Source organism: Ambystoma mexicanum, chromosome 2p, assembly GCF_040938575.1.
Source record: "Ambystoma mexicanum isolate Mex_15411 chromosome 2p, UKY_AmexF1_1, whole genome shotgun sequence".
Classification (NCBI taxonomy): Eukaryota; Metazoa; Chordata; class Amphibia; order Caudata; family Ambystomatidae; genus Ambystoma; species Ambystoma mexicanum.
This window is the reverse complement of record NC_090923.1, coordinates 1,323,186,920-1,323,199,308: the sequence shown is the minus strand read 5'-3', so window position 1 is coordinate 1,323,199,308 and position 12,389 is coordinate 1,323,186,920. Positions and strand designations below refer to the sequence as shown.

General features: G+C 42.2%; 1 protein-coding gene across 3 annotated transcripts in view; it reads left to right on the top strand.

The window, feature by feature from the left end:
• The window catches only part of TMEM130 (transmembrane protein 130), a 362,513-nt gene that overhangs the window by 117,573 nt on the left and 232,551 nt on the right, over window positions 1-12,389 (top strand). The window lies entirely within an intron of this gene.

Sequence of the window (12,389 nt, the reverse complement as noted above, 5' to 3'; positions counted from 1 at the left end):
CCCTCTCTCTCTTACACTTATGGGTCAACTGCCCTCTGGTGGAGTTGATGTGATTTCTAGCCGTACGCAGTGGTCGAAGTGAGCGGGAGCAGTCGGGAGCAGTGCTCCTCTACTTTTTTTAATTACGTTTTACAGCTCCTATACTTTTATTTTAAAAATTAACTGTTCCAGAAGTATACAAAGAAGTTGAACGTGCACTTTCAGTGCTCTGCACTGAATGTTCCCTTAAACAACAGGTGCAAGTGTTTGGGGGTTTGTATTGTGTGTGGGAGGTGGCGTGGTGATGGGGTTTGTGGGGATTGGGTGCAGGCTAGCAGGGAACATAGTTCCACTACTTCTTTTCGTACACTTCGACCACTGGCCATACGTAAGTTGATGACATCAACAATTGGCCCAAAGTATTCCTTAGGAGCCGGATCACTTCCTGAAATTAATGAATTGTGGTTCTCCAAGGTGCATACTTGGTCAGAGGCTATTGGCGGTCTGCTATTATTCAATCCCATCCTCCCCGATTGACTGCCACTGTCGCCCCTGTCTATAGGGCGCCCGCAATTCCACCCACAATAGTTGTGGCTGTAGGATGCCTCGACTCTCCCCACTGTTCAAATTTGGATGCAAAGGTCCTGAATAGCCCTGTCATACTTTTTGCCATTTTAACGAAGTTATTTTAGCTCTTTTAATTCTGTAACAATTGTATCAAGTTGAAAAGCACCTACGGGGGATTGACTAGCTAAACCCACAGCACCACCTTAACGCAATTTATCATGGGGCACTCTTCTTCTGGCCATTAATAGTGGCCCCCTTTCTTTTTCTGTAAACCCTGTCCTGTCTTGCCTTGGCCTGGCCCTGCCCTTATTTGCATAAGAGGGTAAATCTGTTTGATGGGAGAATGAGGGATCAACCACTGTTCTCTATTTCATTCACCTCTATTTCGTCAGGTGCTTCAGGCGTCAAGACAAGATCCAACTCCTCATCTGGCACATTGGTGACTGTGACTCCCCCCACCACATTTGGATAGAACTCAATAATGTCACAAGGGGTGGCATTAGCAACAGCCAAACCTTCAGCACAAGCAGGAACAGTACAATTCCTTTGCCCTTCTTGACCCACTAATTTCCTCACCTCAAAAACAGCAAGAAAATCCTCAGTTTGCTTATTGTGTCTAGCAGTGCAGTGTATTCTAGAGCAGCCGGTAGTCACTTGTCCATCATGTGCAGGTTCTATACATTTGTTACCCCTTCCCTAAACCGTACAATTTGAGCCTGCACAGGTTGCAAGATTATTAATCATGTCCCTCTATTCCCAATCCTTCCTCACTTTCTTCCCTTCAAAACTATTACCTTCCATACCATCAATCTCTTGAATCGAGTCTTTCATCTCAGAGACTAAGACGTTCGTATTGTATCGGCACAAACATTTGGAGATTTCTTTTGCCTGTCTTTTGGTGATATCGAACATTCAGGCCTTCCTTTTAGAGATGTTGACAAACACAGTGGCAGTCACAGTTGTCAAAGAAAAGTAGTTGCAGTCATAGTAGTGCAGAGAGAAATGGGGCCTACAATGATCCCGCAAACGACTCAGAACCACAATAACAACAGTGGCATCAATGAAAAGAATGACGGTAGCAGAGGCGTGAGCCGGGCACAACAAAATGGCTTCCAAGGATGCCAAAGTCTGTCTCCCCTTACCACTCTCTACTCTATGAAATGCACTAATATTATTAACATGCACACCTACCCCCGAGGAGTTATTGCCACTGAGGGTACTATATTACATTTTTAAGAGTCAGCACGGCTGACCTTTGGGCTCCAGCAGGGACTACAGGAAGCACACGGCTCCATTTACTAACGCTTCACGTCTGCACCATATATGATCAACAGGGCATTCAGTGAATCGGGGCAATGTTCCAATATTCCAATGTTTCAAAGCTCACAGGGCTTCACACAAATGGGCTAGGTAACCTGGATGCTGGTGTCAACCACCAGCTTCGCCTAACACCTGCGGTGCCCAACACTACAAGCCCGCCCTTAACAGCCAGGTTTTGCCACTCTGAGTTGCAGGGTGAGCCTTTATAGCCATTCTGAGCGAGTTTCCTGGAGGTAAGGGGTTGAAGCACCAACACGCCAACACACCGCACCCGCGGCACCCAAAACTACAAGCCCGCCCTTAGCAGCCCAGGCTTTGCTGCTACAGGCTGCAGGGTGGGGCTTTGTCGCCATTCCGAGCTGGTTTCCTGGATGTAACTGGATGGAGCACCAACACGCCAACACACCGCACTTGCAGCGCCAACACCACAAGCCCACCCTTAGCAGCCCATCAACTTGCATCTTCCTCTCATACTTTTCTCAAAGTTCCCCTCTTTTTCTCCCCCCATTACTATTACTGTTCTCCTTATACAGTCTTCATATCTCCCAGACTGCTCTTCACCTCGACCTATCCCACTGGCCTCATCTTATCTGTACCTCCTCAGTTTCTCTTTGACCCATGCCTCTCTGATTCATCATTTTGATTCCTACTAGTTTCCATTTTATTTCACATACCATTCTCTCAAATGTATCTCCCTCAGTTTCCATCACATTCAACTTTCTTACTGTTTCCTTTGCCTGTTTTATGAAATGTTTTCAGCTGTACTTGCCCTGTTTCCCCCTTCTTTTACTTTCTTCCACTCTTCTTTTGTTTCTAAATGTGTATAGCCCCACCTTCTTTTAATCTACAAATCCTTTTCTTGTTTGCTTTTTCTTCAGTTTTTTCTTTTGATAGCTGTCATGCTTACTTTCAATCTCCCTTTTCTTTTTACCCACTTCCTCTATTTCCCAGCCCAATGTTGTTCTCGTGTTTCATTTTTCTTTTTTTGTTGCTTTAATTCATTACAAATCTTTAGCAAATTGTCATATACGATTTCTCAATTTCCCTTCCATAAGAAAAAGACAAAATAAAAAGAAAGGGAAAGGGGATCATATTATTACGGATCCATAGACCATTGTCTCTAGGTTAAAATCTCATTAATGAAAGACATTGCTGCCAACACCAGCGACATATTTGCCCCTCTCAAAACAAGTGTCCACCAGTCCTCTGGTGCTAACGATCTTACTTTCCTTAGCAAGCGCCCAAAATGCCTTTTTCTTTGGTTAGTCAAACCCAGTCAGTAAAGAACTAGATGTTTTAAAGTTTCCATTGTACTCCCTCCCCTACAAAATCAACATTGTTTTTCTTTCAGTGCAGTTACAGTTGTTCTTTATTTCTTTAGTTAATAACAGGTTTATTCTGATCCTCAGAAATTGGTCTCTTAAATGTGTACTCAGGGATTTGACCAAGTACCTGGTTAATTCGCAGAATGCCCTAACCTCCTGCACCAGATGGCAGAACAGCATGTAGCTGCTTTCTTCATTAAGTGTAGAAAACCAGTCATACTCCCACAAGTTGGTTTTCACCCTACATGGGTTGGATTTTAAGTCTTTCCTTGTAATCCCAATCTCTTCCAATTTAATCAAGTTGGCTTCACCCAATATTTAACAGCCCCAATAACTCCTCTCATCATTTCATTGTTTATTACCTCCATGATATTTAGGTTGGTCCCCAAGAGGCATTTCCTGAAAAGGGCTAATCTTTTCCATTCTACCAGGGCTCTTAATCAAAAAAGGCCTAGTTCTCTATGTAGAACTTTAATAGCGAAATCGGGACTCTCAGGACTTTTTTCCAATAGATGCTCTCAAGAAGTGACCAGAATGTGGTGGGAATCATCAAAATTGCTTTGGAAACATATGTGAGAATTGGAGCAATTCTTCATCTTTTTAATGTCCAAATCCCGAGCCAGTGAAAATCGTCCAACCTTTATATTTATAATGTCTGCTTGACTCGCCAAGGTTTTTGCCTTTTGGTGCAGTGATGCTAGTATTGGGGTGCTACTATCAATCAGAACCCCCAGTTATCTAAATGATGAGTCCTGTTCTTTTCGTTTCACCCCCAGTCACCACACACATTTTGCTTTTTCGTTTCTCAAGCAATAAGATTTTTGTCTTTTTGGTGTTTATTAGGAGGTCGTTTTCATCCACATAATCCCTCATTTTATCAAGCTGCCTCGGCAGACCGACAGCTGTTTGGTCTATCAACACCAAGTCGTCTGCCTAGAAGTGATGGATTAAGGGAACCCCACCTAAGCGTTATGGAAAACATCTTGCCTGGTTCACTTTATGATCTAAATCGGCAAAGAAAAAGGTTAAAAAGAGCTGGTGCCAATGGGCAACCTTGTTTAGGCCTCACTGTGTTTTGACATCTTGTGTCAATTGGCTGCTCTTATTCAATCTTACCCTTAAACTGGTGTCCAAGTGTAACAAGACCAATGGTTCCAAAAGGGACAATGGGCAATTCCAGTCCAAACATTTTTTCCATAATCGTGGTCTGCCCACCCGATCAAAGGCCTGGACAAGGTCTACAAGGTCAGGAATATCCTGGGTTTGTCATCCCAGACCCTCCCTTTCAGAATGTTTAAGATCGAGATATTTACACCTGTGCCGATTCCACCAAAAATTCCTGTTTGGAAATGGTCGTTACATCCCTCTCGAGCAGACCACTTGTTCAACTGGGTCAAAATCTACTTCCCTTCTTGAATATCGGAATGACAATAGCCCTCCTCCAAGTCTCTGGAAGGCAATGTCTTTACACTATTTGTTTAAATAGGGCATGAATAAAAATAGCCCAAGCCACTGCATCTTTTTTTATCATGGCTTTGGTTAGGTCATCAGTTCCAGGGGCATGGGAGCCACTCAGTTTCAACAGTTACTCCATGAGGTCCTCAACAATGTGACGAATCTCCCATGCTGAAGTCAGTTCTTTGAAGTTCACAGTAATAGTCTCACTCTTTTCTTCATAAAGATCATAGAAGTGAGTCACCCAAGCTTCTTCTGATACACTGTTGATCCGTGTCAAGATTGTATTCACAACTAGGCTTTTTAACAAAGTCCAACAGTCACTTTATGTGTTCCTACAGTTTGCTTTCAACATGGATTCTGCATCCGGCTGGTAAGGTTTTGCCTTATGTGCTCTCAACCAGTTATTGTAATGCTGAACTGCCTTTTTCACTTGGAGGAAAACATTGGATTGGTTTGAATTCCAAGCTCTTCTCAGTATCCTCCTCATTTTTCTCCACTTGCCGACCAAGTCTTTGTCATAGGTGTGCAGGATGTTTCTTCCTTCCTGCACCTAGCCTGAAACTTTGTGTTAAAGCGTTGAAGCACGGGTGTGTATTCAATTGTGCCCCCCCTTAACCTTACAATACTAACCTAATCATTCAAAAATTGAGCAGTCAAGAGTTCAGTCGATTATTTTGTCATCCTTAATTGTGCCCCACCATTGCATTCTATAACCAAACCCACCATTACATCCTTGTTGATGTTGATGTTCAAGATCCAGCTCATCAGCAATAAGTCATGATCACTACGAGTTGTTTGAATCATTTTTAATGATGAGACAAATGATAGGAATGCCCGAGAGACAAATATCTAGTCTATAAGTGCTGTTTGGCCATCTCTCAACCAGGTGGTATGTGGGGGAATATCTCCTATGATTTGGCCATTCAGTATATTCATATCCCTCGATGCGATGAGGCACATCCAAGCCGCACCTCTTTTCTCCATCTGGCCCCTTGGTAGATGCTCTTTTATGGGGCCATGTTCAATCAAACACATGTGCCATGTAGATCACCACATAGAATTATGTAGCCTACGTCTTTTTTTATTTATGCGTCATCTATCACTGATGCCATCATATCCAAGAGACTTCCTCTGACAAAAATAGGGTGTTCCAATAGAGGTTAACAACCAACCCACTATAATTTCCAGGACAAACAGGCTGCCAAAGGCTACTTCAAACAGGCTACGGCTGCACCAAGTTTTAATTGCTGTAAGAAAGCACTGATGTTGGTCTACCTTTAGGGCCCTTACCTGCAGGATTGAGGATCACAGTGTATCCATCCAGACATAGTTTCTCATGCAGCCAGGTCTCATGGAGGCAAAAAAGTTCAATGTCACCCAAGTTCACACCACTTTCAATCGTCAAATGACTAAATCATTGTGTGTTCCACAATGCCATCCGTAGTCGTCGTGGTTGGCACTTCTCACACAGCTAGTCATTTTTGTTACAAGTCAGGGCTCCAGATAGCCATGGCCAGGAGACCTTTCCCAAAGTACTAAGTTCAACCTGGGGCGTCATCTTAACCTCCCTTGCCAACACCCTATTGTTGCTTACATGTACTGTAATGTTGAAGCTGTGTCCTCCCAGACCCTGGTTTACTGGCTTTACCATCAATGATTTCTTCACATAGTCTTTTTTAGTAGTATTACTAAAGATATTCCCCCACTGTGCTTCTATGCTAACTTCTCTGCCCCATTCCATGTGGAGCTCTTTGTTGGGTCTTCTTCTCCTAGTTCTGCAATCTGATAGGCAATCTTCAGCAGGTTCTTTGACAGCTTGAAGTAAAATCCTAACAGTTGCAGAATTTCTGCTGCTTCCAGAAGCATTCCTTTCACAACAGGGGATGTCATGTGTAAATAAACACTGTCCATAGGTAGTTTGTCAACAAATTTGTTGATCCTTAAATCACTGGACACAATTTGGTGTAAATTTGGAATAAATTACAGCAGATCCATGACAATCTTCTGATTTATTATCAAGTTGTCTTCTCTGTTCACTATTTTCTCCAACAGAACAGATCTAACTTTCTTCCTCCCTTGTGTCCATCCTTGACCTGATCTGCGTGTACTCAGGCTCGTTTCCTCCAGGGTGTGTCATCTTTCCTTCACACTACCCCTGTAGGGCTGGTCTGAGAAGTTTTTATTCATTGGCCAGGAATTTACAGAACTTGTGGTGCCTTGATTAAAGTTTTCCAATCTCGTTCTTACGCTTGGAGCTGTCAAGTCTGGCCTATTTTCAATCTGGTTCTCTGCTTAATTGACACGAGGCTGTGTTGTCACCAGATCCTCATGATTTGATTTCCTGCTTACATCCTTCTGCGTATTTGAAATTTAGGAGTATGTTCAGCTCCCACAAGCTTCACACCATAATTGGGCTGTTCTCTTGACCCCTGTAGTCTTTTGTCAGGGGCAATGCAATCAGAGATTCCAATTGAGACTCTCAGTCCTCGATTGAGTGCACAGATACATTCATTAAGTTCTCAGAAGAGTCGATTTCATCATCCCCACTTGTGCAGACCCAGCTTTCATCTTCTGAAATAGGGTCCAATTCACGTACAGTCCTCAGTCAGATTTTGGTTTCGCCAACACTCAGTTCTTGAAGAGGAGTTGGGGAAATCGGTAATTCTCTTAGAAATGTTCATGAGTCCTTAGATTTGGTTGCACAATAAAATTGTTGGGACATTTGTTTTAATTGGTCTCTGTTTTTCTTCCTTTTCCGCTTATGACCAAATATGGTATATTCCTTTCTTGTGTTGTCTACTAATTTGTTAGCTGATGTTTGTTGCAAGAGAAACAGGTTCATCTTCATCTCCGAGGTCAACAAGTGTTACCACAGCCTCAAGGGTCTCCACTTTGACGCGTTCATCCATTGCCATAACTGGTTTAGGTAGAGAGTCTCTTTCACAGCTTTCCATCTCAGGAGGACAGTGCGAATCAGGGTCTAACTGAACTTGCTGATCTTGAGTGGCAACCACCACTTGCCCTACTGTTGTTTGTGGTAATCCTGGAATTTTCTGAGAAGTTATATGGTTAGAGTCTTTGAAATCTGTGGCTGTGATGCAGCCCTCCATAAACAAAAGCTTTAAATGGACCATTGCCATCAATGCATTTTGGTCCTTCAAAGGTGTCATTAATGGCCTCATATAAATTGATGAACGGGGCCAAGGCAATTGTTAGTGAAGACATGATGATTATTAAGTCTGGTTTGGCTGTCTGAACTGAGGGACGGGTGGGAGGATCTCTGTCTCTTTCCCTACACCAGCCATGTGTTGGTGGCTCTGTTGAGGCTTCTGAACTTGATGGAGAGTTAAGGGCTTCTTCAGATATTTGCAACCATGTGCCTGTGCCAAAAGTAGTCAAAAATAGGTCCAAAGGGTGCTTGGTCGCATGTAAGACGGTCTGAATGATTCTGCATGATGTGCAAACGGTTTCCACCAGTTCTATCGTATATTCTGACGTCTCAATGTCAACCTGTAATATTCTTTTCACCTTAATAACTTTTTCCATAATCAGAGGAGGTGGTCCAGCAAATATTTTCCTATTAGCAATATTCTTGTGGTTGCCATCATCTACCCCCTTGTGTTTGGTAAACTGTACCCCAGACATACTAGGAACACATGTGTCCATTGATTGCACCAATTGAGGATTTTGGGCAATTAAGATGTGTCTCACTTTGGTTCTTCTCAGTCATCTCTGTCGCATGTTGATTTCTGTTATACGTTGCTGTGTACCTTCAATCGAATTCTAAGGGCTCCTTTGAGGGCTTATGGCTCTTAGGAGTGGAGGAGTAAGTTGGGCCCCTTCCAATATTTCTGCATCTGACATCTCGCCTAACCCATCTTACCAGTGGCTTTTTCTCAATGTTTTGGTTTTCGTTTGGTAGAGGGTAATTAATTTTCTACTTTGGGGATTCCCCTGATCCGGGTGGTTTATCATCAATGTGAGGTGACGTTTGGTCATTTCCCCGCAGTAAGTGCAATTGTAGGTAGTATTTCCAATGTTGGTTTGCTACTCCCTAGTGAATAAACATTGTCGATCATGGCAAACTCCCTCATCCTCGTACTAGCCTCTGATTGGTGATTGATATTAAGAAGATTGCCGGACTGACTCTGACCGAGCCCTGTGCAGGCCGGAGGCTTCCTCACCATATTCCGACACTCAGTTCCCGACGTCTCTCACGTCGATGAACAGTCTAACTGCAAGTGGACTACAAGCAGGTCTTGCGCAATCCACACAGATTTAGATGCCGAGAGGCAAGATGTCGTGTTGCAATTTCAAGTGAAGTACACTGTATTCCTCCTGAAGAAAGTTCTAAAACTAACGTGAAGGAACTGAAACATGTCAAGGGAAAAGACCAGGATTGTTTAAGGACTTGGTTTTTTTGAGAGACAAAAACATCTGTAATAGAAAGGAGTTTACCCCTATTTGTTGGACTGAAGAAATTCAGGGGTAACCTGATCTGTTCCATTGACTGGTATTCAGAAAAATTGTGACCACTGGTTGTCTTTCCCTTTGTTCTGTCACGAGTATTTTGCTTTTTATTGTATGGATTTTATCATGCTTTATTGAAGATTGAATAATATTTATATGTTTTGTGAGTATTTTTCAAACTTAAGGATTACTGTTGGTTAGTATTTAGTTGACCCTGTCTCTATATATATGGTATATTTTCTTCCCCTACTGATAGGGTTCTGTGCACACTCCCCTTCTGTTTAGGGGCAGTGTGCATCCGGGGGTTTCCCTCTACATTTAGAATTTTGAGCATGTGGTTGATCCAAAACAGAGAATGACTCTCTTAGATGGGCAATCGGTTGTGCAGGATCTTTCTCCAAAGTCAATAAGGGCACAGGAGTGGGCAAATTAAACCCAAAGTCTTTGGCTGCTGATTCTTGGCTCACGTTGTTAGGTTTTTCAGAGATATTAACAGATACACCATGGGTTTCGTCTAATTCAACATACTGAGTTGGTGGTAATGATGGTGATGATGGGGATACAGTTGGTGATCATGTGATTGATGGTACAGCTTCTAGCTGTTGTTTTGGCATATTCTCATGTCCACCAAAGCCAAATCCGAAGGGGAGACGAGGATACCCCGAAAAGACGTCGGGCCATCCATGTAACCCGCCTCAACAGGTCCAACTGTAATGCCGGGGCTGGACCAAAAGAGCCTGGGGGGTCCAGCGGAATACACGGCACATCAGAGGGGGTCAAGGCAGGAGGTACATTTTTTAAAGGTGATGTTATGTCAGAGGGCACAGTTTTTTGCCGCATTACAACGTCATTTGGTTTCACAATTGCAGTTGTACAATTAATATCAGAGGTGGTCGTTTGATTGAGCATACTGCTTGCTCCTCAGTGGGGTACTCATTACAGCTGCGTGTTTAGGGGGGAGACACTTGTCCTGCCCCCAGATCTTTGTGCTTCTCCATCGTACCTTAATCCACCACCCTTCTGCCAGCTTACTGACCAGTGACTGAACTCATCGCCAAACTCTGCACCGGTGCTCCATGCTGGTGTTCCGTGCCAAAGGCAGGCTTTTAAAGATGTATTAAAGTGACAGTGTCCGAAGCAGTATCCACGGGTGTCCGCAGTCTCTCCACTACAGAAAACAAAGAGCACAGTGCTTCTGATCGCTTATGAGACCTCGAGCGGCTGAATCTGTCGCTGCACCGTCTTAAAGTGACAGTGTCCAAAGCAGTATCCACAGATGTCGGCAGGCTCTACACCACGGCTCAACATTGTTTCTATCTTGTCTTCCTCCGGGCATTTCCTTTGCTTTCTGTTTGTCTTCCCCTTTCCTTTTCCTTAGCTTTTTATTACTCTTACCGTTACTCCATATTTATTTTGGTAATTGTTTTCTTCTGTCTTCTTTTTTGCTACTTTCTTTCTCCCTTTTGTCCTTTATCTCCTCCGTTTTTGTTTCAGCACGTTTTGGTGTGCAAACTGCTTCCATATAAGGCCCAACTTTTGCTACTAAGAAGACAGACAGGTTGAAGTGTTTCAGGTAGCAGAATATCTGGTTGGCATGGGAAATGGAAATGCTGTGGTATGAATTAGCTGAACCACTGTGTGTTATTTAATGTTCCATTCCACCATATAAATAAATGACAGCAAGCTTAGCTTTATTGTTCCCAGTCAGGATTTATGACTCAGAAGTGGAGCCAAGAACAATGATCTTCCTTCTGGCCCCTCTTGTAGAGAAACACGATATTACAGAGGTCTGTGGCAGCCACAAGCATGGGCACTCCACTTTTTTTGAGCCACTGCAACCCACAATAGAAATTGAGATGCAAGCCTGCAGTGTGCAGCTCCACAGCGCAGTGCCAACAAATTCAAAGACTTCCACAATTTTATATTTTGGAAGTTCACCAAAATGATAGAAATCAGGATGATTAAAGTTAACAGGAACCTTTGCAGCACTCATTACAGAGCTTCAAAATAGCACAGCAAATTGTCACGCTCTTCTGTCAACACCTTCAATAGCTGTTTAATATCAGAAAAAAACTGAAGACCCACCTCTTCAAGGAGCCTCTCCTCCTCAATCACGTTGCCCCCTGCACCAGCTGACTTGCTAGACACCATCCACCCCTCTCCTACCCGCCAAGCTGTACAGCTGTACCCCTCCTCCGACTCTCTCTGTATCCTACTCCCACTGTCTATCTGTTCTGCTGTTACCTCTGAAAAGCACTGTGTTATGCAGCAGTTCTGTTGTATACACGTTTAAAGCACTCTGTTGCTCCTCAAAGCTAGGTCCACACTCAATAAATACAATAATAATAATAATAATAATAATAATAATAATAATAATAATAATAATAATAATAGTAATTATAATAATAATAATAATAATAATAATAATAATAATAATAATAATAATAATAATACAGCTTTAACACAATGGGTTTTGTGGCCATGAGGAGTCAAACCTATTCTTTTAATAGCCCCATAATTACCTTTTTTATGTTGAGTTTGGACCAGTGCTGGAAGTATACAAGAAAGCCTATCTTGGAAATATAACCTTCTATAAGAAAATAATGTATATTGTTATCATGTTTTGATTATTTCCTTTGCTTTGCTAATTTCTGATGACAACACATCCCATTGCATTCGTCAATGAGGACCCACACTTTTTTTTTTGGACTTGACCCCTGCACTGCTTGCATGAAGCACTTTTTTATCTGAATGAGTGTTTTTTGATTTGAACAGATCAGTTTTGTAGTGAAATAAAGTTGAGAAAAAAAATGTTCCATGTAATTATAACAAATGCATTAATAACGACAACTTTTAAAACTAATTTTAAATAACGAAAAAATATTGATTTTGTTTCTCTTTTTTCATTTGGGGGTTAATCCCGAAGCCCCTCCTAATCCCCGTTTCCATGGCTTTATTACCCCACCCCAACTACCCCACACCCTTTTAAATCCCTTACCCCACCTCCATATATACTTTTAACAAAAAATGTGACATTTGTTCATTATTTATTTTTCGTTATTGAAGTTATTCGCTATTTGCATTTCGTTATAATCACTGAATACCAAATACATGTTATTATTAGCATACATTTATACATATAACATAATAAAATAGTATATATAATATAACATATTGTTCGTGTCTGTGTATCAATAAAAAGTTAATTAAAAAGACAATTGTTGAAAGTTTCATTCTGCCATAGTCTTGCAATCGTGTTTTGCACGTACT